General features: G+C 47.5%; 1 protein-coding gene across 2 annotated transcripts in view; it reads left to right on the top strand.

The window, feature by feature from the left end:
- Positions 1 to 206: 206 nt before the first annotated feature.
- Positions 207 to 25,406, top strand: part of STK38L (serine/threonine kinase 38 like) — a 58,327-nt gene continuing 33,127 nt past the window's right edge. Inside the window, exon 1 of one of the 2 annotated variants that reach the window (XM_054988118.1) lies at positions 207 to 288. The gene's annotated coding sequence lies outside the window, so the exon portion shown is untranslated. Of the gene's footprint in view, positions 289 to 1,009; positions 1,111 to 25,406 lie in introns of those variants that run through there. The other variant, XM_054988119.1, reaches the window with a different exon arrangement.

Raw genomic sequence — 25,406 nt, forward strand, 5'->3', positions numbered from 1 at the left:
GACCAACCGACGCCCCCCCCCCCCGGCCAGGCCAGGCCAGGCCAGGCCAGGCCCGGCCGCCGCCGCCTCGGAAGGCCCGCGGGCAGCCCGCGCTCCGCTCCGCTCCGCCCCGCCACTCGCCCCCGAGCCCGCCCGCCCGCGGCTGCCCTTCGCGGCCGGCCAGTCGGCCGGCCGGGCCCTTCGCCGCGCTCCTCCCTCTCGCGAGAGCCGCCCGGAAGCAGCGCGCAGCCGGCGCCCGCCTCCCCTCCGAGCCAGCCGGGCGCAGAGGCCAGGCCGCCGGCCGGAGAGGTGAGTGCGCGCCGGAGCGGGGCCCCGAGCGAGCGAGCGAGCGAGCAAGCGGCGGGGGCCGGGGGATGCCCGGGAGGGGAGGGGCGCGGCGCCAGGCCTGCCCTGCCCTGCCCGGGAAGCCTCCGCCCGGAGGGGCCTCTCCCGGCCGGGGACTGCGGAGCCCCCTTCGGACGCAGCCGTGGCCTCCAGGCGGACCGCGCGGCCTCGCGTCTCCGGGTTTTCGGCCTCGGGAGCCGCGGAGCCCCGGGCTTCGTTTTAGCAAAGGGGCCGGGAGGGGGCGGCCGCCCGCGCAGCCATGCCCGAGCCCCGGGAGCCCTTCTCCGTGGCCCGGCTCTGGGTCCAGCTTGCAAATTCTGCGCGTGGAAAGGCGCGACGGGTTTGCGATCAGGGCCGGACCCGCGCCCCCCCCCCTTTCGCCGCCAATTCAGCCTCCCCCGGGGCCAGCGCGGAGGCCTCTGGGGCTGGGGGGGGCCCTCCGCGTAGCCCAAAGCGCCCCCCCCCCGAGGCCTCTGGCTGGCCCGTCCCGCCCCCTTCGAAACGAGGCTGGGACAAGGCTCCAGAGGCGCAAGGACCAGAGCCGCCTTCCCGCTGTAGCTGCCCTGCTCCTTCCCAGAGGCGGCAGCCGCAGCCGCTTGCGCGAGACCGCGCTTTTCCCAGGCAGCCCGGCGGCAACATAGTTTCGGGTGGGGGGCCGCGAGGGTCTGCAGCCGGCAAGATCTCGGCCCGCTGGCGCCCGAAAGGCCAACCGCGGGTGTGAGCTTTCGAGAGTTCCGGCGCCCTTCAAGGCAAAATGGCACCGGAGACAAAGGCTTCTTAAACCAGGTTGAATCCTGCACTGTTGTTGCGTGTCTGTTTTCTTAGGAGTTAATTTTTCAAAGGGCTGTTCGCCCTCAGGCCACAGCCGTCCTTAAGGGGCCTGCTGTGCTTGTGTTCCTTTTGTTGTCGTTCTGTGTGGTGGGCCAAGTTGTTACGTTTGAAGCCTGACGTGTGTGAGAGCTTTGCAAACATCCAGGTGTGACGCTGACTGCAGTTCTGCAGAGTCACTTTCTGTGGCCGGAGCTCGGTGGGTATTTGGATAATTCATGTGCCGCCTCTTGAGAAACCTGCTTGAGATGGTTTGTGAGTAAGCAAAATATCATAAAAGCAACAATGTAAACTAAAAAAAGAAGAAGTAGGGAACAGTAAATAGAGCTACCTCTGTAGCTAAAGCAGAGCATTCTTGATGGACTGTAGTCAGGCGATTTAGATAAGAACACCCTGGCATTGTCAGGGAACTTGGTACATTTTGGGGGTATGTTTCTCCTGGTAAGTTTACTTAATAGCCAAATTTACACTTGTGGTGGTTTATGTGACATTTAATAAGGTGGTCTTGATGAGTTCAGGATATTGGAGGGGGGAGTGGTGTGTTGCTATTTGCTGTGTTAGAAATGCTGCCAATATTGTCATACAAATATTATGGGCAGGCAGGTTGATGACTTCATTATTTGTTTGGATACCAAAAATCAGAAGCATATTACTGACTTGTGAGAATGTTGATAAGCAGGGAAGATAGGAGCGGGTTTGGGCCCCAGCAACGTTCAGTAGCCTGCCTGAGTCACGTGATAAGCTGCGCTGCTCACATTGGGCTCAAAAAGTTTCTAGGAAGCCTTCAAGCCGGGCCTGAAGGGAGCCGCCTCCTCCTCCCATCGTTGCTCATTCGGGGGCACCCTGTTGGAAGTGCCATTGGCTAGCACGTCTGTATTGACTGCGTTCATAGCCTGCCTTCCTTACTGTCATGGCTGGTGACCAGGCTGGCCTCCGTGTCTCTGTCTTTTAAAGCCACCCAGAATCAGTGTTCATCTCAGTAACTGTCTGGAAGTCAGGATCTGTCATGCTGAGAGAGCTTAACCTAAGTCACACCATGTTAATTTGGGTAGTTGTTTAGTCTTTCTCTCCCTCCAGGTCTAGCTAAGCCGTGACCGCACTTTCCGTGGGAGAGGATGCTGCGTCTTATCTGTTTTTCTTCAGAGTCGACCTTGACGGACTGGCTTTCCCACAGAAGAGCACCCAGCAATGTGAACTATGGGGGGAGGCTGGGAACGGAGGGTTTGATCTGCAGCAACTTTCATTTTGTAACTCGTTCCTAACAAAGCTTGTGCTCAGCCAGGATCTTTCGGGTCCTGGAATGTGGACATCTGGGCCTGTATGCTGTCTTTCAATTAAACCTTTTGAAATCAAGAGACCTTGGCTTCTTGCAGAAGGGAGGAAGACAGACTCTGGCTAACTGGGATGCCATAGTCTGACATATTGTTAGGAATCCTTTGTTCTTCCCCGACGCCTCACCCAAGGAAGATGGCTACCGAGGCAACTTGAATGATCTGTCCAACCCTGGAACAGAGGATGGGGGACTTCCAGACCAGGCTGAGGCTGTGCCTGACTTTGATACTGAGCCTGTTCCGGACAACGGAACGGAGCCTATTCCTGACAACGAGCCTGTTCCTGACAGCGGGATGGATCCTGTGCCCGACAGTGGTGTGGAACAGGCCCACCCGACCAAAGTGGGTGCCTGGCCGAGACGGAGCGAGATTCCGGGCGGGAATCATCTGATTTCGCTGCCAACGCCGCGGCAGTGGGGCTCCAGGCCCCGAGAGGCCAGGGAACGGAGAGCCAGCACCATGTTTTCCTGGTCAATGATTGACGTAAGATGAACCGTTGGGTTGACGGAACCAGAGGGTCCGAGCATCGTGTGGGACCTGACCAGATCCGCCCGCACCCCAGAGGGGGCGCGGGCCAGCACCCAACCGTGGTATCGGTGGGACACAGAAACGGGTCGCCTGGAGGAGTGGGACCCCCGAGGTGAGGCCGAAGATGCCCAGGATTGGGAAACCACACGACATGAGCTCATGAGCTGGGATTATACTGACGTGAATTCAGCTAGAGCTTGGGAGCAGGGCCGCGTCCAGCACTTGGAGAATTGGGCCCAGGCGGTTCAATCTGGGATTTTGGCAGTGACGAGTTTGTCTAAAGGGTGGTTAGCCAGCGCCACAGCCAGCGGCCGCCCGCCGCAAGGTGGTGGAACAGATAAGACGCAGCATCCTCTCCCATGGAAAGTGCGGTCACGGCTTAGCTAGATCTGGAGGGAGAGAAAGACTAAACAACTACCCAAATTAACATGGTGTGACTTAGGTTAAGCTCTCTTAGCATGACAGATCCTGACACTGGGGATGGTCTGAGTGTTTGCTCCCTCTGCAAGGAGACTCTTGGAGTCCGAGGTCCAAGCACTTGCCAGCAGGAATAAAAACCTCAGGCCCATCTACTTTAGAATGAGTTGGAAGGAAGCCAACAGTTCACCTTATCTGCTTGCTCTCCACTGGCTGGGTATTCTCCATAGAAACTGTTTCCCACTGCGGTCTTTGAAAGGAAGTGGTGCAATACTGGATTGGATTCCATGGGCCATATTAAAAAAAATTGAGATCTATCAATCGACTGATCAGTTGCTGCCCATCAGCAAGTCCTTCAAAGGGATGGCATGCATGTGCGCAAGCAGTGGCTTTCTTCTCTTTAAAAGTGGAACGTTGCAACATTTTTACCAGGCTGATTAAAATTTGGTAGGGCCACTGAGGGCCAGGTAAAACTGTTTTGTGACCATCTCTGTCAGCTACGTTTCTTCTCTCCCGCTTGTCTCCCTAGGATTGGGATTTTTCTTTGCTGCAGATTACAGGTATTTATCACATATATGGAGATGGGGGTTCGTTTCAGGGAGGTAGCGCCATCTTGGTCTGCCGGAGAACAGCAAGATTCAAATCTAGGGGCGCCTTAAAGGCCAAAAGATTTTCAGGGTATGTTTTCGAGAGTCAAAGCTCCTTTCATCCGATGAAGCTTGTACCTTGGAAATCTTGCTATGGATAGAGGTTATACCCTTGAGTTTGGTGGTCTTCGTAGCTCAGTATGGTGACGCTTCGCGCTTTGTTTGTGTCTGTTTGAATTGTTTCAGTTTAGCTGTCTGCTAATGGATTTGCCGCCAGAGCATCTCAGGTGCAGGATGTTTTTTAAAAAGTCTGGAACAGCTTAATCTGAAAGTACATCCTAACAGATCTGTAGGAAGCTCATCTGTTAGTTAGGACAATAAAAAAATTACTTTAAATGCAATATTCATCAGTCACATGTAAAGAGGAAACTGGCATTATGTGGTAAATTGTTTGGTTTTGTTGCTCTAGTGGAGGCCTTACATATTGTTGGATAAAAATGGCTGGCATAAATCAAACATCCTAGTGAAAACAACGACATCATTTAATCCCAGTTGTTCATTTGGGTGTGTAGCTACAGCTAGAAGAGACGTATCACCAGTAATTGCCTTATTGCATCTTTGAAGGAATGGGCTCTGTAAACAAACAAAAAACTGAACAAAAGTTTAATTGTTCAAGAAATTTGTCACAAATTTTATTCCTTTAATAAAAGCTTTCTCCACAGAAATGCATACACTAAAAGCAAAGATGATGAGTTTGTGAATAGTATTTGCTGTCGTTTATTTAAGTCTGCACAATGTTCTAGAACTCTTTTGCCCACTTCTTATGTGTCATCAAGTCACCTCCGTCCAACCTATGGCAATTCTATGAATAAAAGACCTCCAAAACATCCCATCATCAACAGACTCGCTCAGGTCTTGCAAAGTAAAGGATGTGCCTTCCTTTATTGACTCAAGCCATCTCATGTTGGGTCTTCCTCTTTTCCCGCTGCCTTCCACTTTTCATTGCTTTATTGACTTTTCCAGAGAGTCTTGTCTTTTCATGAAGTGATCAAAATACAATAGCCTCAGTTTTTTCATTTTGGCTTCTGAGGAGAATTCAGGTTTGATGTGATCTAGAACCCACTTATTTGGGGGGGGGGGTTTGGCTGTCCATCCACAGTAACCACAAAACTCTCCTCCAGCACTGCATTTCAAATGAAGCAATTTTCTTCCTATCAGCTTTCTTCACTGTCCAATTTTCACATCTATACATAGTAATGGGGAATAACATCATTTGGGTTATCTTGTGTCCGGGGTCTGAGCCCCAGCCCCCAGACTTGACAAGAGGGAACAGCAGGTCAACCGGGCTGATGGGCAAACAGAGGGGGCAGCCAGCAGCCAGCAGGTCAACTGGTCAGCCAGCTGACAGCAGGTCAACCGGTCAGCCAGCAGACAGTAGGTCAACCGGTCTGACTGGCAAGCAGAGGGGGCAGCTGGGGGACAGCAGGTCATCCCCGCCCACGGGCAAATGGAGCCAGAACCTGCCGGCGCCAGGGGCAAGGGGCAAAGGCCCAGGGCCTCAGGAGTCAGGGGGAGACAGAGAGAAGCCAGCGAGTCCCACTCCCCTGGGGAAGGAAAGGGGACTAAGCAAGGCAGAAGGGGGCAAGGGCAGAGGGATTGGGGGCCCAGCAGTCACCCACCCAAAGACCTTACCTAAGGAGGAGAAGCAGCAGCAGCCCCAACAGCCCAAAACCACGCCCCCGCTGGAAAATAGTAGCCTGGCCCAGGAGTTGCCAAAAGCCAAGCCACTCCAGGTGGGGCTATTGGAGGCACTCTGCAGGAAGCCCTGGGCAACAAGCCAAGGAGCCGCAGCTGGACCCACCTTCAGCCATCAGCTCAGCCAGGGAGGCCGAGCTGCTAGCCAGGGGACTGCAGCTGGACAGGCCTTCAGCAATCAGCCAAGGCAGGGAGGCTGGGCAGCCAGGGAACAAGGCACAGCTGGTGCTGGTCAGTGGGGCCAGATCAGCTACCCCAGCTGCAACTGCTTGGTGCAGCCCAAGACCGGGCTGGAAGAGGGGTGGGACAGTAGAAGGAAGCCCTATAAAAGCTGGCTGGGAAGAGCCCTGGGGTGGTGGATGTAAGTAAGGAGTGATAATGTGGAGTGAGAGCGGTGCAATGCAAGTGTGGAGGTTTGGAGGAGAGCTCTGGGAGGAAGAAGTGAAAGAGGACGCAGAGGGTAAGCAGGCCAGGTTGAGCAGGCCAGCGAGTGGACTGAGAGGGAGTCTGGGTGAGGTATACCGCCCCTCCTTTCACAGAGCAGGGTCCTGCAGCATCCCTGGCCCCCCTATGACGTCAGGAGCAGACCGCCCAGTGCCATGCCCAGCGGCAACGGCGGCAAGCCCTGACATCTTGCTCTTTGTCCGCAGAAGGACATCCTTATCTTTAAAGATCTTTTCTAGTTCCCTTACGACTGCTCTTCCAAGTCTCAATTTTCTTCTTGATTTCTTGGTTGCAGTCTCCCTTTTGGTCGATGATTGAGCCAAGGAGTAGAAAATCTTAAACCATTTCAATTTCCTCATTGTCAACTTTATGTGATTCCTCAGTGGTCATTCCTTTTGTCTTCTTGATGTTCAGCTGTAATTCTGCTTTGGCGCTTTCTCCTTTAACCTTCATCAGTAGTCATTTCTTCATTATTTTCTGCCAGTCTTCACTATTTTGTGCCAGTAACATGGTGTCATCTGCATATCTCAGGTTGTTAATGTTCCTTCCACCAATTTTCACTCCACCTAAATCTGATCCAGTTTTCCTTATAATACGCCCTGCGTAGAGGTTAAACAGGTGCACACGCTATCTTGCAAAATGCAAGGTAGTGTTGGGGGATGTGCTAGGCCCACGTGTGGGGCAGTTAAAGGAATGCAGCTGGGAGAGGGAACTGGTGACCGCTCCGCCCTGCTAACTATGTCTATCTGTGTACACATACACACAGAGATGCTTTCAGCTTGTGGATTAGCCTCTTTGAATCCTGATTTATGAATTTGGAAACATGATAGTATCAAAAGCAAAACACGGTGTTGCTTCTAAGCATATTGAAATATTTGGACTAGCGACTCTAAACATTGTTTAAGCCTGTTTTGCACCCCATATGCTGACAGAATTTGCTTTTCTTGCCTAAAACCCTTTCTCCTATCCAGGACTTCCTGCTCGCCTTCTAGATGCCCTGATAACATTGTCCGGTGTTGAGACAATATGTGCTAAGTGCTGTTCAACCATCAGCCCCCTAAACTTGCCTCTGGGTAGATGCGTGCATCGATATTCTCCTCTACTCATACAGAAACGTGCTTTGGTTTCAGATGACCTGTTTGAACTCTTGCTACTCGTGGTCTGCTTTTTAAAAAATCCTTGCCTTGGAAATCATTGAAGAAAAAATCCAAGTGTTGACCAATTACAGGCTGAAAGTTCAACAGCAACCAAAAATAAGGCACATACCTTTATTCCACAGGAGTGTCATGGGGTTAAAAATAGTGAGCATTATGACAAACATGCACCAGGTGTGGAACAACTCTCAGAAGTGCCTGTCAATATATATCACTGAGATTGCTCAGACCAATATGTCTTCCATCTCCAGGGCACATATAATTTCATGTATGTTCATTAAATCAATGCTAAAGTCTAGTTTGTCATAGTTGATTACATTTCTTTCAAAACTATGGGCCTTACACAAAGTAGCTGTAGTTATAAATTGTTCAGAATCCTTAAAGGGTGCACATTCATTTTTTAAAAAGGATGGATGTTCTAGTGTGGCCTAAGCATAAAGGCAGTTCTGCAGGAACTGGTATAAAGATAGGCTAGGAATTCATATCGTTTCCCCCCTTCACCTGGAGAAGACATAGAACTGCTGTTTTAATAACTTTTTCTGAAGCAGGCCATATGCTTGCGCTCCAAAAAACTTGCAAGGTTGTCCAAGGACTGTTGGAGTTCATTAGATTTCCTTACCTTCAAGAGACAAAAAAAGTAAACTTTCCCCTCATTATAACTTATTTAAAAGCAGTATTCTTTAATTATAAAGCCTTCTGACAAATGTCCAAAATTAGTATATTATGGTATGTACAAACAGATGCACAACTAAGAATAGTTGGGAGTCTGAGGACTTGTGAATGCCTGTGCTAGCTGTAATGTTTTCTTCCTTCTCAATGAGCTACAGTTTATTGCAGCTCTTTCAAATGAGGTGTTAATCATCGGCAGTGGGAACAAGGGGGCCCAGGGCAGAGGGTACTGGGTGGTCCACTGGCACATTGAGCAGGTCTGACAGAAGTCCCAGACGTCCTTTGCCATGGTGGGCCAGAAAAACTGGGCCAAGAGCTGTGACAAAGTGTTCTTGGCCCCTTGGTGCCCTGCCCGCGCATGGTCGTGGGTGCGCATGCCAGTACTTCGGCTTGGTACTGTTGAAGTACTAGGAGCTGGAAGACCTCCCCACTATGCCCAGGGGGCAGTTGCTACCAGACTCCTCCCTCCTGCACCTTCTGGGGTAAGCGCTGGTCCCAGTGCTGGTCCTGGACCACTCCATTACTCACCACACTGCCCTCCTTAATGGCTCCAGGTTCAGGACTGTCTCCTGTGTGGTGGAAAAAGCAGGGTTGGTTTTCCACTCTGGTTGAGGGTGAGGGCTTGCATGGGAAGCTTTGCTGCCCACAGGACCCACTCCCATGCTGTCAGTTCCTGGCAGGTAGATCCCTCAGCCCCTCTCCAGTGAATACACATTGATTCCAGTAGAAAAGCTTTATTAGGATCTTTACAGTTCAAGTCTGAACTCCATCACGGAGCTTGGCATGGAGTGACAGGGCAAAACAAAAAAAATCTATATTATACTTGATTTTCCCGCGCTCCAGCAACTGTTAAGGTTTTGGGGCGCAAGGTTACACAGGCCCTGTGAGAATCCTTTATAGTTATGGCTAAACAGTGAGTACACAATAATAGGTTCCCAGTATCTGGGCAAAGTAGCAAAAGCAGGCGTCTGGAGTCTTCAAGGTCGTCTCTAGCTCGGAGCTGCACAGTTCTGTGAGATAACATGAGAGGCCCATCCTGGGTCTGGGAAAGTAACAGTTATAATACAGAAAGAACATGGCTAAGGAGAGAATACATCAGGTTAGCATTAAACATTCAATATACTGTGGCATCAGTGACATAACAACCAAACAATCACGGCATGGCTGTACACAGACATGACACATGCCCACACAGATTTTGGCCCCCAAGCTCTCATTGCACGGAGGGCCTTCTGAAAGCAAGGGGTATCTCATTCAGGCACCTTGGGCACAGGCTAGCTCCATATCCCTGACCTGTCAATGGCACGCAGATCACTGGACAGTGCTTGGCATGTTGGTGCAAACAGGCTATAGAGGCCATTTATATCTGGGAGGTCACTGGGAAGCAGCTGGGTTCTTGTCATTGAAACGAAGGTCTTGTTGTCCAACAGGACGGAGAGCTGCCACCCAGCAACCATTGCCATGATGAGTAGAGAGGGTGGGGGGAGAGGTCTTGTTGTCATGTGCCTGCCTTGCTGTCTCCCACTGTGCCTCATACGCCATTCTTTTTTATAGTGGCCCCACTGCCCACATGTGAAGTGTGGGCCGTGCTCCTCCGCCTCCTTGGAGCCTCCTGCGGTTTTGTTCCCAGGTACGTGTGGTATTGAATGAGGAGCCCTGGGCGCTCTGTCACTTTGTGGACCTCTCCGGCATGGGATGGAAATGGGTCAGGTGCCAGATTGGGTGCGTCCTGCTTGCAACTCCTTGGAGGTGCTCTGTGATGTTCCAGGGGGAGGTTGAGTCCCAGCCTGCCCTGCCTCCTTAGCTGTGTTCTTAGGCTCTGTGGCCAGAAAGTATTCCTGGAAGGTGGTGGTCTCTTTGAAGTCCACCAGCTTGCTACAGGCCACCCAGCTCCAAGCTTGAAGGAGTATCAGTTGCAAGAACTGTTCCATAACTACTTTCTCCACTATCCCCCAGCCCTCTTCAGTTGTCGGTTTCAACCAGTGGTAGGCTGCATTGTGGAGCATGGTCACAAGGGCCCGTAGTAAGTTGTGCAGCTTAGGGACCTGAATTTCTGTTGATAGGACTCGGAGGTTACTGTGTATCTATCTCGTACTATGATCTTCAGTTTTTTGTAGTTGGCTCCTTCTGCCTTGGACCTTCAGGGCCTCTTGTGCCTTGCCTGTCAAAGACAGCCCAATGAAGAAGGCTCATTGTTCCTTGGGCCACTGGGCAGCCTCTGATACCCTCTTGCATACCTCTAGAAAGGCATCTGCATCATCCTTGGAGCCCAATTTAGGATTTCCCTGGATGTACCCACTGGAACCTGCCCATTGGGCCCTGCCCCTGTAATCCCCCAACCAGCCACTAAGGCCTGGCACAAATCCCTTGCCAAGGCCACCTGAGTGTCCTGCTGCTGCTGGGTTAATGTATGGAGCACCCATTCCTGGTGCTTGACCACCCACTGGTCAAACTGGGTGAAGACCATCTCAGTTGCTGTCCCAGGATCAGGATTCTCTATGGGGAGGCCTAGCTTCTTTTTTTTAATTGAAAGTTTTATATAATTAAAAACAAACCTTAAAAATCCTAAAATTACACATATATTATAAAACAAAAACAAAAATGACTAATCAGCATAGAAAAACATGCATAATACAGAAATAAAACAACAAAAACAATCTAAACTAAAAGGTTTCCATTTTTTCCAAAACAAATAATCATATCATATCAAATCTACACTTTCTCTAAGTAATAATTAGGTAAAAAGTAAAGGTCCCCTGTGCAAGCACCGACTCATTGCTGATCCATGGGAGGACGTCTCATCACAACATTTTCTTGGCAGACTTTTTACAGGGTGGTTTGCCATTGCATTCCCCAGTCATCTACACTGGGGAAGAAGTAATAATTAACAGCACTCTTTTTTCTAATGTCAGAATCCCTTAATCCAGAAATCATCAAATCATTGTAGTCTATTTCACATGAATATTCTATGAAGAATTTCCATTCATCAGCAAACAAACTTAATGACTTTTTTCTGATCAGTGAAGTAAGCTTTGCCAACTCGGCCAATTCCATTGTCTTTGTCAACCATTCCTCCATTGTAGGCACAGTCGAATTCTTCCAATTTTGAGCATGCAGTAGACTTGCTGCTGCAATCCTATATAGGAAGAGAGCGTCAGCACTTTTTTCCAACTGAAAGTCCATCATTCTCAATAGAAATGTCTCAGGCTTCAATTGCACTTTAATCTTTCAAATCTCCTCTATCAGTAGGTGTATTTGTTTTCAAAAGATTTTTGCTAATTTACAAGACCACCACATACGAAAAAACGATCCTTCATGTCAAGTAGATTTCCTTTTTTTAAAAAAAAAAATTATTGGTGAGTATACTTTTCAAATTCAATACATTCATTCCCTCAATATCTAATTAACCCTATCCTCCACCCTTTTCCTCCCCCCTCTCTATCGACTTCCAACAGCTTTCCAACCCTTAACCCCTCTTATTACTTAATAAATCCCTTACTCTAAGCACATTCTAATTTTTCCCCCCAGGTATTCTATCATATATATCAAATATCCTATCAATATAATATACTTCTATCAATTATGCTATCAAATATTCTATCAGTATAATATACATCTATCAGTTATACTATCAATATAGTATAAATCTTATACCCCTCAATATAGCAGACCAGTATAATATAGTATAATATATAACAAAAGTCTTAATTTAAACATATTCTATTTCTTTTAAACCTATATTCTATCAAATATACTGTCGTCATTATAATATGTATTAAAACCCCTACTGTGTGCCCTGCCACCAATGTTGCACAGCATACAACACCGTACTACACATTCATTATATAATATACAATCTGATCCACTAGCATTATAGTATATATAGTATAACCCATCAGTATATTTATTTAACTATTTCCTTATTCATATACTCTAAAAAAGATATTACTTATCCTAACCTCCCTATCTTATTCTTTACAAAATCAGTTCTAAATTTCACCCCTTTTCTACTATATTATAGTCCAAGCTTAGATTAAAATAGATATAAATTGGTATAATGGTAAAGTCACTTCTCTCTTCTGTTTAAAATGTCTTGTTTTAAAAATTCTCAAACTGCCACAGTTCTCCTTTCACATCCCATTTTTTTTCCAAAAATTGTTTCAATTTCGCCCAGTCCGCCAAATACTGTCCCGGATCCAGGTCTTTGAGTTTTCTTGTCATTTTATCCATCTCTGCCATGTACAACAATTTATAAATCCAGTCCTCTACAGTAGGTACTTCTTGCATTTTCCATTTCTGCGCATACAATAATCTTGCTGCAGCTGTCATATAAAATAACAATGTTCTATTTTGCCCTGGAACATTCTCCATTCCCAAGTTTAGTAGCAGCAGTTCTGGGTTCTTATTTATTTGGGTTGTCAAGTAGATTTCCAACATGATGTACCCTTATGCTTTCTAGCCAATTTCTCAGGAGTCATATACCATTGATACATCATCTTATAAAAAATTCTTAAGATTGGAACTTAATGTAAATTTGAATCCCTTTGTAACCACATATTTCCCCATTGTTCCATTAATGTATCATACCCAAAGTTTTTAGTCCATTTAATTATACATTCTTTGGCTTACTCCTCTTCTGTCTACAGTTTCAACCCAAGTTTATACATTTTTGCAATAACACATTCATCATTTGTACATAATTCTGTTTCAAGTTCACTCTTGAAATGCTCAAAGTCCTATTGTCTCTTTTCTGCTTTAAATCTTTCCACCATTTGCATATAAGTAAACCATTGACAGCCATGGGTCTCCCCAGGCCTCAGAATGGGTGCAGGAGGGATTGTCTCACCTGGTTCCTCCTTTTACCCTTGAGCTGTGGCTCCCTTGCAGCTCAACCACACCCAACTTTTCCCACTGTGGCTGGTGCCAGGAACCCCTCTTTCCTTGCACCATCCACCTTGCCCTTGTGGGATCTGTCCACTACCTGCCCTCCACCATTTTCCAGCCCCCTCCCACTGGACTGAGGGACTCCAGCCACTAGCTCTCTGCCTGGCCCTCCCTCAGTAGCCCCTCCCACCAGTAACTTGGCAGGGCAAGAGGGGTCGTGCTCCTGCCCTCCTATTGCCATGCCCAGTCCCCTAGCTTGCCCACAAGGCCTGTGCTGCTGGGGGGCTTCCCCCCAATGCCGGAAAAGTATGTTGACTTGCTGCCATAATCCTCTAGTGCTGGCTGAGGACTCGTGAACTGGGGAGGGCCCCGTTGCAGCCGCCCATCCCAGGTGGGATAGCCCCTGCCATCGAGGGCTGCGGAGACCCCCTCCTCGCTGCTGCCACCGCTGGCCGCACTGGCTCCCCCGTGGCCTCTGCTGCTGCTCGAGGCAGCGGCTCCTCCGGTGCCTCCTCCCCCAGTGAGTTGCTTCAAGATGTGGGGGCTCTTTGGGGTGCAGCACTGGTGTTTCACTGGCTCACGAAGGGAGGGGGGGTTAGTGCTGGCCCTAGCGAGAGTCCTGGACGAACTATTACCCAGCACAATTTCTTCAGCACCTACCTGTTGGGAAACCTGTACGTTGCACTGGGAAGCAGGAGGTACGCATAGATTGCTGAGTAGCTGCACAGGAATGAAGCTTTCAGCTGCATGTTTTGGTTTTCCTGCATGGAAAGATCAGTGCAGGAAAACAGGATTCATGAAGAAAAAAGTATTGCTTGAAACATTGGCGGGGGGGCGGATTATTGGTTGAAGAGAACTTAGCTACTGCTCAACTTGGATTCTAGTCACTAGCTTACCTGCTGCATGGTGGCATTTTCTCATTGGCACAATGGAAGTGGAGCACATGAATCTAGATTCTCCAGTAGCCTGAGATGTGTGATGAATGTCACTTTGTATTGCTCTCTGAATCAGGAGGGGGGGGCATGGCTCAGTGGAAGAGCCTCTGCTTGGCATGGCAGAAGGTCCCAGGTTCAATCCTTGGCAAGTAGATCCCTTAGTTCTCCACAGCGAACACACAGGTGGTTTGGTTGAAGTAACTTTTATTAGAGACCCATCAGGTTCAAGGTGCTTAGACAGTGGGAAATTGGCAGAAGTGACGTGTTAAGGGTTAAGCATGGTTAGATACAGGGTAATGTCCCGCCCTCAGGTTAGAAGCCCGTTACAGTTCTGGCGCGAACTCCAGAGACAAAAATACCACAGTTTAGACTGCAACAGACTACAGTAGGAGATTGAGTAGGAAATCATCCCCGTTCTCAGAGAAGATACAATTCAGACTCGCTGCAGCCAGCCCCCAAGGCCGATGGCTACAAAAGTGAAAGTGTCTACCTTCAAAGGCAAGTGTTTAACTTCAGAGCAGAGATGACACACTGAACTCCCAAATAACAGGCATTGAAGGGTACTCAGCACTCTCCATAGTGTCAGAATACACGTGGAAGGTACTGCAGTCAGGCATACATGACACCCAGGTTCAGTCCTTGGCACCTCCAATTAAAAGGATCAGGCAGCCGATGCTGTGGAAGATGTCTGGAGAGCAGCTTCCAGTCTGAGTAGACAATACTGATGGCGGTGAATCAAGGTCTCTCTCTCTGCAGGAATCGGAGGTGGCGGAGTCCAGAGCTGCGTGGTTGCAAGTCGGCAATTGACCCTGTGACTTTTTGCATTTGATCCTGTCTTGGGAGAACTGGCAACTTTAGACTCTGTAGTAAAGAGAGCTCTAGGAGTGCCGCACGGCAGATGGAGGAAGGAGCCGGCTGGAGGAACGAGGGCAAGAAAGCGGCAGCAGGGGGTGGTTTCGTTCATCTCCCAGGGAGGTGGCAAATTTAACGTTGCGGGCTGAGTCTGGAGAAGGGGCTGTCTGGCAGCCCTCACTGTTTACCGGGTCAGATAAAATATTGCTAGTTGTCTGATAAGCTTCTTAGTGATTTTTTAAAAATCAACTGACACTCACTTCATCTTCCATTTGCTTTATGCAGATACTTTTGGAAACAAGCCCCCTTGCGTGTAGTGCCTGACCCTCCTCCCAACTCTCTTAGGAAAAAGCTCCTTCCTTCACACGTTGAGCCTCCTGCCCAACTGGCCAGCTTGACCTTTCTTCCATTTGTAGCTCAGACCCCGCCTAGGCTTCTTTTCTTTCCTGTGGAGAAAAGATAATGAGTTCGTGTTTCTTTTTTCCTTGTAGGTAGAAAAATAGGAGAGGGTTGTGGGAAATGGGTGAAGCAGTCCCATGCGTGCGACCCTCACACAGGCTTTCCCTGCCAGACTCCTGCTTCCTTTTGACGCTTCTGTTGAAGAAGAAAATCTGATGGGGGAAGGAGTAGAGTTGTGCAACTAAATACAATGTGTAGTTTGGCCATCGTATTAACCTTTGTGCGAGGAAGCAGTAGGTACTACACGGTGTGCTGTGCTTGCCAGAGTTCCTGTCCCAACAATTATGTGTGTCGTTAATCTAGTTATGTCGTTCCTTTCCTGGCCCCCTGGTTTATGTTGTGGGATCTCTGCCTTTCAGAGAGTGGTGCTGGGGTGGGATGCAGAGTGTCCGGCCAGTGAGACGTTTCCCATGATGCTGAGGTGGTGGAGTGGCTTTGCTGAGCTCACAGGTCTCTCTGCCGTGCTTTGGAAACAGGCTTGTTAGGCTTGCAAGGATGAACCCCTTATTTCCCCCTCTCGGTCCGCTGAATGTGCCTGGTTCTTCACACATCAAATTCATTTTTTTAAATTGTCAATTTTTAAATTATTTTATGAGAACAAAACAAACAAACAAAAAACCAGGAAAAAAGAAATAAAGTAGTGTTGGCTACAAAAACATTATTGGTAAATCTATACCTACAGTGAAATCCTAAACGGAGTTACTCCAGTCTAAGTCCATTGAAATCAGTGGGCTTAGACTGGAGTAGCGCTGCTTAGGATTTCACTGACAGCTATCTATAAAAGGTTTCCAGTTATCTAAAAATAAGTCCATATGCAGTTGCCATCTAAATGCAGCATGTTTCAAATGTTCATAAGTTTACAAGGTCTTCAGTCCCGTGAACTACCGGAAGTGGGCGTTTGTCTTTCCAGAGTTGTACTGCAAGTCTTTGAGCGACAGTTAAGGGCACGGAGCGTCCATTTCTGTTGACCGTCAGCTAGATTCCAAGAGACAGGCAAACAGCGCACACCAATACATTAACATCCTCAAAAACAAATGAGTTTTCGAATACAAAATTATTATGACGAATGACTTCCTCCCAAAAGGGCTGAATGACTAAACATAACGAAAGCAGTATGCTTAAGAGATGCATTTTGTGAATTACACCACCAACAGTTAGACACTGTGCATAAAACTTCAGTAAAAAGGCGCTGTTGTGTCTATCATACCCTAAACATATTTTTTTGCTGAATAAATTGCAACTTAAGAGCCATAGCAGCAGCAGCTTAAAGCCTGATCCCATTGCTTTAGCAAAATTGGACACTCCAGCTCATGAATCCCGTGTTAACATCTTAAGGACCGTGGAAGAATAGGGCACCACAAATACGATACTGAGAGGCGTGTATAATAAGCCCAGTATCCATTGGGTGGTGGTGAAAGTGTTTTGTTTCATCCTGTCTCTTTCCCTTGGAGGCTCTCGGAAGCTTTTTCAGCTTCTGCCAAATATTTGCAGTTTGCCAAGAGATGGCTTCCTTGTTTTCAGGTAAGGGAGTTTAGCTGTAATGGGTGGGGTCAGTTTTATTTGTGGTTTTGGAAGTTGTCTCCAGGTGCTCGCGTACCTTTCTTTAGGCCATATTTTTTCTCCTGTGAAAGAAGTCTGGGTTTCTTCCGGCAGAAGTACTTAACAGCTGTTTGAACGCTGATCTCAGTTAACAGGCTCGCTGTTCCCAAACTCAGGCAGGTTTGTTGGTTTTAAACAGAGTGCAGCACAGATGTTTACCCATTTGTTCCTTCATTTGTTTTGAAGGAGAGTTTGTGACTAGAACCATTCCCAGAAGAGATTCATCCCGGAGAAAGGAAGGCCTGAGGTGACTAGAGCATGGACCCAGATCAGTGGCTGTTGCTGTAGGCTCGTTTTGGGGGGCACTGGGAGGTTGAAACCAATGCCCAAGAGGCCCGTGGGGCAGGTGTTCCAAGGGACTCCCACTCCACTCCAAGGCTGGCTAGTGTTGGACAGGTGTAGCCATGTCCGGGGAGGATGCGCCCTTGGGTTGGAGGAGCCGGGAGGGCTTTGGCAGGTCTCATGGGTGGGGTCCATAGTTGGGTGGACCTTCAAGGCCATGTGGAGACACAGCTGAGCGTGGTTGGAAACGGGCGTGGACAAGTGAGCCACTGAGCCGGGCAGTGAAGGGGATAGCCCAGCTTCTGTAACAAATACAGAGTTTGTTTGAAAGACATGTTGCCTGGTCTGTGTGTCGGAGGATAAAAGAATGGACAGAAAATCCCTCCTCAGCCGCTTCAAACCCTGACCCTATTGGCACCCCAGATACCTAGAATGGCAGCAGCCCCACCAATGGGGATGACAGAGGTGCAGAATCACTCTGGGGATGGGAGACAGGAAGTGGCTCCTCATTGCTAGCATCAGTCTATCAGCGCTGCACACAGATGGCATCTTCTGCAAACCAGAAGGTCTGATTTTCCCCTGGCTGGGCAGAAAATTCTGTGCCTACCTGCAGCGTGACTTCAACAGCTGCTTGACAGCTCAGATAATCCTTCTCCATGCGCCCCTTTCTGCTTGATGACCAGGAGGCTGTTGTGGTGTGGTGGTAGTCTGACTAGGAGGTGGGCCACCCATTGGGGCTTGAGTGTGAAAAAAGTACAGACTCTGCCTGTGACCATGTTGGTGTGCTAACATGGTGTGTTGATGACCATGGAGGTGGGAGAAAACTGAGCTACTGTATCACACTGCCAGTTCATCAAGGGCCTGTGTTGACCAAGTTGGCATCTTCTTAGGTCCAGGAAGTGATGGTGGGTGTCAGCCATGCCTGTCTCCTCTCACGTCAGCCTCTGTGGCACTGCCAACCCCTCTGTGGCTCACCTCTATTGCCTCTGCTGGACAGGTTGGTTGTGTTGCTGTTCAGCAATTGTGCTGGTGCGTTGCCTGCATCGAACCATCTGCTGATCCAGCCAAGAGTCCTCCTGCATTGGGTCCAAAGTGACTTTGTGCTTTCCTCATAGAGATCCATTCCTTTTCCTTCAGTGGGGAAAGGTATCCAAACTGGTTAGTCGTGCCTCTTGCTCCAGGCAGGACTATGCAAATTTTTGTGTATGCCTTCCTGGGATCATGTGCATGTGTCCCTCCAGTCTGAATGGCCCTGCTGCTCCTGTAGGATGTCAGAGCCTCTTTCTCCTATCGAGATTGGAGAGAGAATCCTTGTCGTGTCTTCAGTTATCGGTATCGATGGACACCATTCCCTCTAAAGAGATCCAAGAGTCTCAGCCTGCGCGGAAAAGGGCTGCATGAGGGATAAGTTCTCCTCATTTGAGGTTCCAGGCAAAGGGGCATGGACAGGTGAAGGCCGTGTTCCCTGCTGCACGTGCAGGAGAAAGGTTGGGAGCGTCCAAAGTGTCAGATGCCTCCCTGACTAGACCCCCGCTGTGATCTCTGAGACGGTCAGACGTGGAGATGTTGGCGAGACGGGAGAAGGGCCAGTGGGGATGGTCTGGCGGTAACGAGGTCTCATCGCCAAGCGCAAACCCTGTTTCTGTGGGTGGACTCAGCCGAGCCGTGAGCGAGTCGACTGCCTTTCTTACCACCTCCGCACCCATAACTACCTTCCTAGTGGGCCAGGATCCCAGGTTTGGCTTTCTCTTGGCAGGCAGCCTTCCTTGCTGGCAAATTCCAGTGGCAGCTTCAGGGGCACCGGTGGTAATAGGAGCAAACAATATGGCGGGTTTGCCTTTCCCCCACTTTTTTGGGACGACCTTCATCTGATTGGGTGATAGCCTGAAGACAAGCTATCGGCCAATTCCTGAATAAATATCATCCCTGATAAAGAGGTGGGTGAGCGGTCAGGAGATGAATTGGACGTCTCCTGTGTCAACACGTCACTGTCAACCAGAAGACACAGTGTCTGCCATCCTGTCTAATTTTACCTGTGCGGTGGTTATCTGGGCTGGCAACCTGTTGCAGTCTGCTTACCTGTATGTCTCAAACAATCTTTGACAAAAATCAAGAGAGCAGCCCAATTAGCTTGTGATGCATCCCAGGACAGCATTCTGTATTGTGCCAGGGCCCAGGCAGCCAGCATGGTAGTGAGAAGAAACCTCTGGCTTAAGCACTGGAAGGTAGATACCTTATCCAAGGCTAATCTTTCAACTGAAAAGTTCTCTGGACGATTACTCTTTGGAGATAAGTCCCTCGATAAAGTCCTTGTTGAAATGCCCTCTACCTCTATAAGTAAAGACAAAGGGTATAAATAAAACGAAGTCCTTTCAGTCCTCTTGATCCTTTCAGTCTTCAGTGGCTGAGACTCCAGGGATGCCAGAACCAGACGTCAGTTCAGTTACCAGTCAAGGTTCCGTCGCAAGCAATTCCTAAGCGCCAAACCACAGGATGTGCACGCGAAAGGGAGAAAACCCTCCGCATGACTACACAATCAGAGGGCATCTAACACAATTTGCAAACCAGTGGAAAAAGACTACCATGGATTGATGGGTCCTTTCCGTAATAGAACACAGATACAAAATACAAGTCGACTCTCTTCCCCCTCTCCATTTCTTTTGCTCCCTGACCCCAAGCAACCAGCAAAAAGAGAGAGAGGTGCAAGATGCCTTCCAGCGTCTTTTGGATATTGGTGCTATAAAATTGGTATCAGTGCTCCCAGGGGGGTATATTCTGTCCTATTTTTGGTTCCCCAAAAATTGGAAGAATGGAGAGTGATTCTGAATTTAAAACACCTGAATCTTTGGGTGACTCAACAGCAGTTCTGTATGGGATCCCTATGATCCATTCTACAATCCATAGATCAAGACGATTTTTTAACATCCTCAAGGAAGCCCAATACATACACAACACAGGAAATACCTTCAGTTTGCTTTAAAGGGGCGACACTACCAATACAAGGTACTTGTATTGTATTTGGACTGTTCTCTTCACCTTGGGTCTTCACCAAGATTCTGGTTACGCTGGTGGTGGACCTCAGAAAAAAGAGCATTCATACTTACCCTTATCTAGATGACCTGTTAGTCAGGGTGTCGAACAAGTAACAATGCAGTCAACAGAGAGAGTTTCAAGGTGCAAGTGCAAGTTCTTTAATGTTTCTGCAGGTGTCCAAAACTTCCTAGGCAAAAATTGTCTTTTAGTTCTTGTGCTGACCCAAGACAGTATAGTGACAAGCTATGTTGCCAGTGATGGAGCATATATAAGAATTGCTGGGCATAGCTAGTTAAACTTAACTACTGGATGGGCTGTTTTTTTTTTATTGAGAAGGGGCAGAAGAAGACCATTCCGTAGATCAAATAAGCTTTTTAATAGTTTTCATGTTGAGTTTGTATTTATAACAAACAATTGAGAAAGCTACCTGCCTTTGCTTTCATCATGCCGTTGCTTATTTTTTTGGAAACCTGGCCAGGAGGTAGAAACCCACCCATATGTAGACTCAAGGCTGTCAGTTGAGTCTGATCAGAGGGAGCCATCCATGACGAGTTGCAAAACAACACAGTAGCTTTGCCTGTTTGCATATGGCACTGATGGTTATATGTAGATAGTTTTGTGAATTAAAATCTTCGGGCTGCTCCAGAAAGGTGCAAAAGGTCTACTTACATTTTCTTCTTTCTATATTGTCTTTCATAATCCTACATTTTTGGACTTTCTTGGCAGCCAAGACTGGGCTGGGCTTTACTAGATAGGCTATTTTACGGCATTTCTTTCCTGACCTTTAATCATAAAACGTTCTTGCCAAGAAATGGTGCTCCAATAGGCTGCACCAAGGTAAATTCCATATTTGTGTCAGATGGGTGGCAGGGCTTCCGCCTGGAGTAAGTGAATGTGTAACTTGGGTGCAGTTTTATTGTATTTGTGCATGTTGATCTTGTGTGTAGAGCCTTGGCTTTACAAGGTGAACAGCGCCATCCTGAGCAGAGCGTCACACCATTGACTTCAGCTGTCTTAGGAAGGCATCGCTCTGCTTAGGATTGACTGTCAAGAGTCTTTACGATTCACTGCTTAAATGCAGTTCTCACACGTGCGTGTTTCCATTCATAGTTCTCCTTATGTGGGGGAAGGCAACTAAAGGGATCCTCTTCTTGCTCCAAGCAGTGTGATGCAAATTTTTGTGTATGCCTTACTGGGAACCTATCTGGAAGTCCCTCCAGTTTGAATAGCTCTGCCGCTCCAGGAAGATGTTAGAGTCTAGTGCTTAACTATTCAAACGTCGAAAATACTTATTGTGTCATACTGCTAAAACTCAACATCGATGGATAATCCTTCCTCAAAAGATCCAAGGGACTGGATCTAGACAGGAAAGAAGACTGCATAAGGGGGAAGCATAGGCAGCGAGCTAGTTTGTGCATGCCCACAGGGAATAAAGAACCCAGTTGGTTTCCAGAATGCTCTGCAGGATGCTAATGGCCCCTGGCCCCTGCACAATATTGGAAATCGAATAAATTTCCAACAGTTGGTAATTTGGAGATGTTGGAGTTTGCGGAAAAGGCAAAATTAACGGAATTGCTGAGGGATAGAACAACAGCTAGTTTTGTGAAGATCTGGAAACCTTTCATGGACTTTCTGTATGTAAAAGAGAAGTCAGAGCTAAAGATTTGTGGATTTGAAAATTAGAGTTAAAAGGTTGGCAACAAATGATAGGCTGAAGTATGGGGGGAAATGCAGATATCTTCGCAGTAAAGTCAAAGTTATATGTTTAGTTAAGATACGGGTATTACAGAAGAGTTATTGATGAAGTAATAAGCTTGAAGAAATTCTGTAAAATGTCCAAATGGTATGTCTCCCTCTGTTTTCATCCATTCATTTGGGTTTTTTTAATGTTTTTGTTTCTTTATGTGAACTTTTGCTTGTCATTTGTTGTAATAAAATAATTTTTTAAAAAAAGAATATGTTAAATGATTGTATGTGAAAAATTAGTTGGACGTGAACATTCTTTACTGATGTATTGTCGAAGGCTTTCACAGCCGGAGAACGATGGTTGTTGGGTTTTCCGGGCTGTATTGCCGTGGTCTTGGCATTGTAGTTCCTGACGTTTCGCCAGCAGCTGTGGCTGGCATCTTCAGAGGTGTAGCACCAAAAGACAGAGATCTCTCAGAGACTGTGACACTGAGAGATCTCTGTCTTTTGGTGCTACACCTCTGAAGATGCCAGCCACAGCTGCTGGCGAAACGTCAGGAACTACAATGCCAAGACCACGGCAATACAGCCCGGAAAACTCACAACAACCATTCTTTACTGAGTTTGTTCTGACTGTTGATTACTAAGAGTAACAGCCTTGAGGTCTATGTATTATTTTGCCGCCAATTATAAAGGCTTATATTTTGATACATTCTAGAATTTAATATTTATTAGGGTATTTATTATATTCATTGAGCTCATAGCACAGTGCACTTTAGTGGTTAATGGTGTAGTTAAATATTCAGTGTATATTCATAATTATTTGACACTGCACACTTTAAATATATAACGACTGGTAATTGTGGCCGCGGGTGTGCCATACAGGGCACATGTCACTCCAATCCTGAATCCTGCAGCAGCTACACTGGCTTCCCATGGAGCTCCGGATCAGGTTCAAGGTTTGGGTTTTAATCCATAAAGCCCTACATGGACTGGGATCAGCATATTTGAGGGACTGCCTCTCGCCATATGTACCCCAGAAAGTACTCAGATTTGCCCAGCTGAGGCAAATAAATAAAGTAATATTTTGAGTTAAATGTCACATTGAGTTAAGCTATTTCATGTTTGGAGGGATTTCCGGGTAGGATCCCAGTAAGACATGCACACAAATTTGCTTGGGGTGAGAAGAGGTGTGACCTAACCAGTTTGAATACCTTCACCCCACTGAAGAGAAGAAATTTTTAGGTAAGTCCAATATTTCGTTCTCTCTAGCTGATGATCATGGCAGGATGGGGGGAGTCAGGGCAGGGAGCAGTTTGGTGTAGTGGTTAGGAGCGGCAGGACTCTAATCTGGAGAGCCGGGTTTGATTCCTCACTCCTCTGCTTGAAGCCAGGTGGGTGACCTTGGGTCAGTCACAGCTCTCTCTGAGCTCTCTCAGCCCCACCCACCTCACAGGGTGATTGTTGTGGGAATAATAATGGCATACTTTATAAACAGTTCTGAGTGGGCGTTAAGTTGGCCTGAAGAGTGGTATATAAATTGGATGTTGTTGTTCTTGTAGGGGGGCATCTGTGTTTTCATAAGTTCCTTTTTGATTTGTGCAAGATCTGTCTGACTGGTGGCTTTTAAAGGAGAAGCTGGGATTTTTAAAGCTACTTGCATTCAGTGAATTGAATAAATGTTTCCAGGAAAAACAAGAGTGTCATTAAAAGGGTGTGACACAAAATGTGAGTTGTATTTGTTGAATTTGTTAGTCTATAAAAGTGTTTATGTCCCTTTATTACAGTACTTTAACTCTCCTCAACCATGAATTTGTTCAAATGAGGGGTGAAGTTGAAGTGAAAGTTAAGTTGCAGTAAAGAGCTGAACAGTCAACGGGCACTTCTCATATTCCTTTTACTGCTGAGCAGCGGTCACACACCGGTGGGTGGGTGGGTGGGTGGGTGTTGGTCCCATCAGTTGCACAGTAACCTGAGGCGGTGCTAGAAGAGATGGGACTGAAAAATAGCAGGGTTCTCTGCTAACGTAAACAAAGCTGAGCTGAAATTATTAATTTTAGGCAATCCTTAATATAAAAGGGTTTAAAAAATATATCTTGTTATTGTAACATGTTTGTTGATAAACTGTGGCTCGAGAAGGAATCTGCAGCAGAATTCATTCTTGCCGAGGTTAAATATGCCATGTTTTGAGTAGTGGTGAGTAGGGCTGTGCGATTCGGGTTTCACTTTGGGTAAATATACCTGAAGCGGACCCGATTCAGTAAGCTTTGGTATTCCCGAAGTGGAACCAACACCCCAGAACACCTAGAAAGGTCACCTGTTTTTCCCATAGGGAATAATGGCGAGTGAAGGAGGATGGGGGTACCTTCTTTGGGGGGCCATAATATGGCCCCCCAAAGTCCAAACCTTCTGAAACTTGGGGGGTTGTTAGAGAAGAGGTAGGAGAAGGTCCCCACCAAGTTTGGTTTCCCTTGGAAAGAAAATGCCCCCCCCAGGGCCCCAGAAAGCCAGGAGTGAAATTGACACCCGAATCTTTCCGAGGCAAACCCAAATCTTACCGAAGCAGTTTTGCCGAAGCGGCTTGCTGCTTTGGAAATACCCTTTTCCTGAAGCGGTTTCCCAATTTGGGTAAATCTGATTCGGGGAACCCAAAGCGACCTGGGCTTGCTTCCTTGGATTTGCAGAGGATCCCCATTTGGAGAGAATCTTGTTTCTTAATGGCTTCCTGGTGAGTTATTGTGACTGAGCTAACATAGATGTTTATAGATATTTCTCACATTGGTCTTTCTTCCAAGAAGCTGAGGGCAACATGTGATCTTTGCTAGGCAGCCCAATTTGCATATTATGCTAATTGTGTGCTAATTGTGCTCTTAGGTTAGTGTGGCAATTGTTTCCTGAAGGCAGAAGAATGGGAAACCCATTGCAATGTTATAATGTGCCTTCTTCAAAGTAGCAGTCACTTTTGATAGCATTTACTTCTAGGGTTAAAAACTCCAGAGGGAGGTCCATGGCTCAGAGGTAGAGCATTTGCTTGGCATGCAGAAGGTCCCAGGTTCAATCCTCAGCATTTCCAGTTAAGAGGATCTGGCAATAAGTGATGCAAAAGACCTCGGCCTGAGAGCCTGGACAGCTGCTCCCAGTCTGAATAGGTAACACTGACCTTGCTGGATTCAGTATAAGGCTGCCGTGCGTGTTGTCTGTCTACATGTAGGTGTCTTTGCTACAATAATTTTTTTAAGGGCTAAAGCGTAGCTTTTCTCTACAACTCTTACAATGGCCATTCACTTGAGCAGCCACGGATGCTGTAATTATTCTCATGTGCTCTGTTCTTTGCTCCCAAGGAAATGCATCTCTTATGAGATCATGCAGACATTCCGTCAGCGAAATCAGCCCCGTCCCAAAAGTCTAGACATTGACATCTGTTTCTTTCTCTTTTTAAAGAGTCTTGACTACTCATTACACTCCCCCCCCATCAGAGAACTGCCTTTAGAATACCTCAGCAGGGGAAATCTGTGCTTGTTATGCCACTGACAGGCAGAGAAAGCTAAGGAGTGTGGAGGTTGTCCATGGGCTGAAGGAGGCACGGTCTGCCTGTCTTGCATCTCCAACTTTTCTCCTGCATCTCCAAATCTGATGGAA

Source organism: Eublepharis macularius, chromosome 9 (genome assembly GCF_028583425.1).
Source record: "Eublepharis macularius isolate TG4126 chromosome 9, MPM_Emac_v1.0, whole genome shotgun sequence".
NCBI classification, from domain to species: domain Eukaryota; kingdom Metazoa; phylum Chordata; class Lepidosauria; order Squamata; family Eublepharidae; genus Eublepharis; species Eublepharis macularius.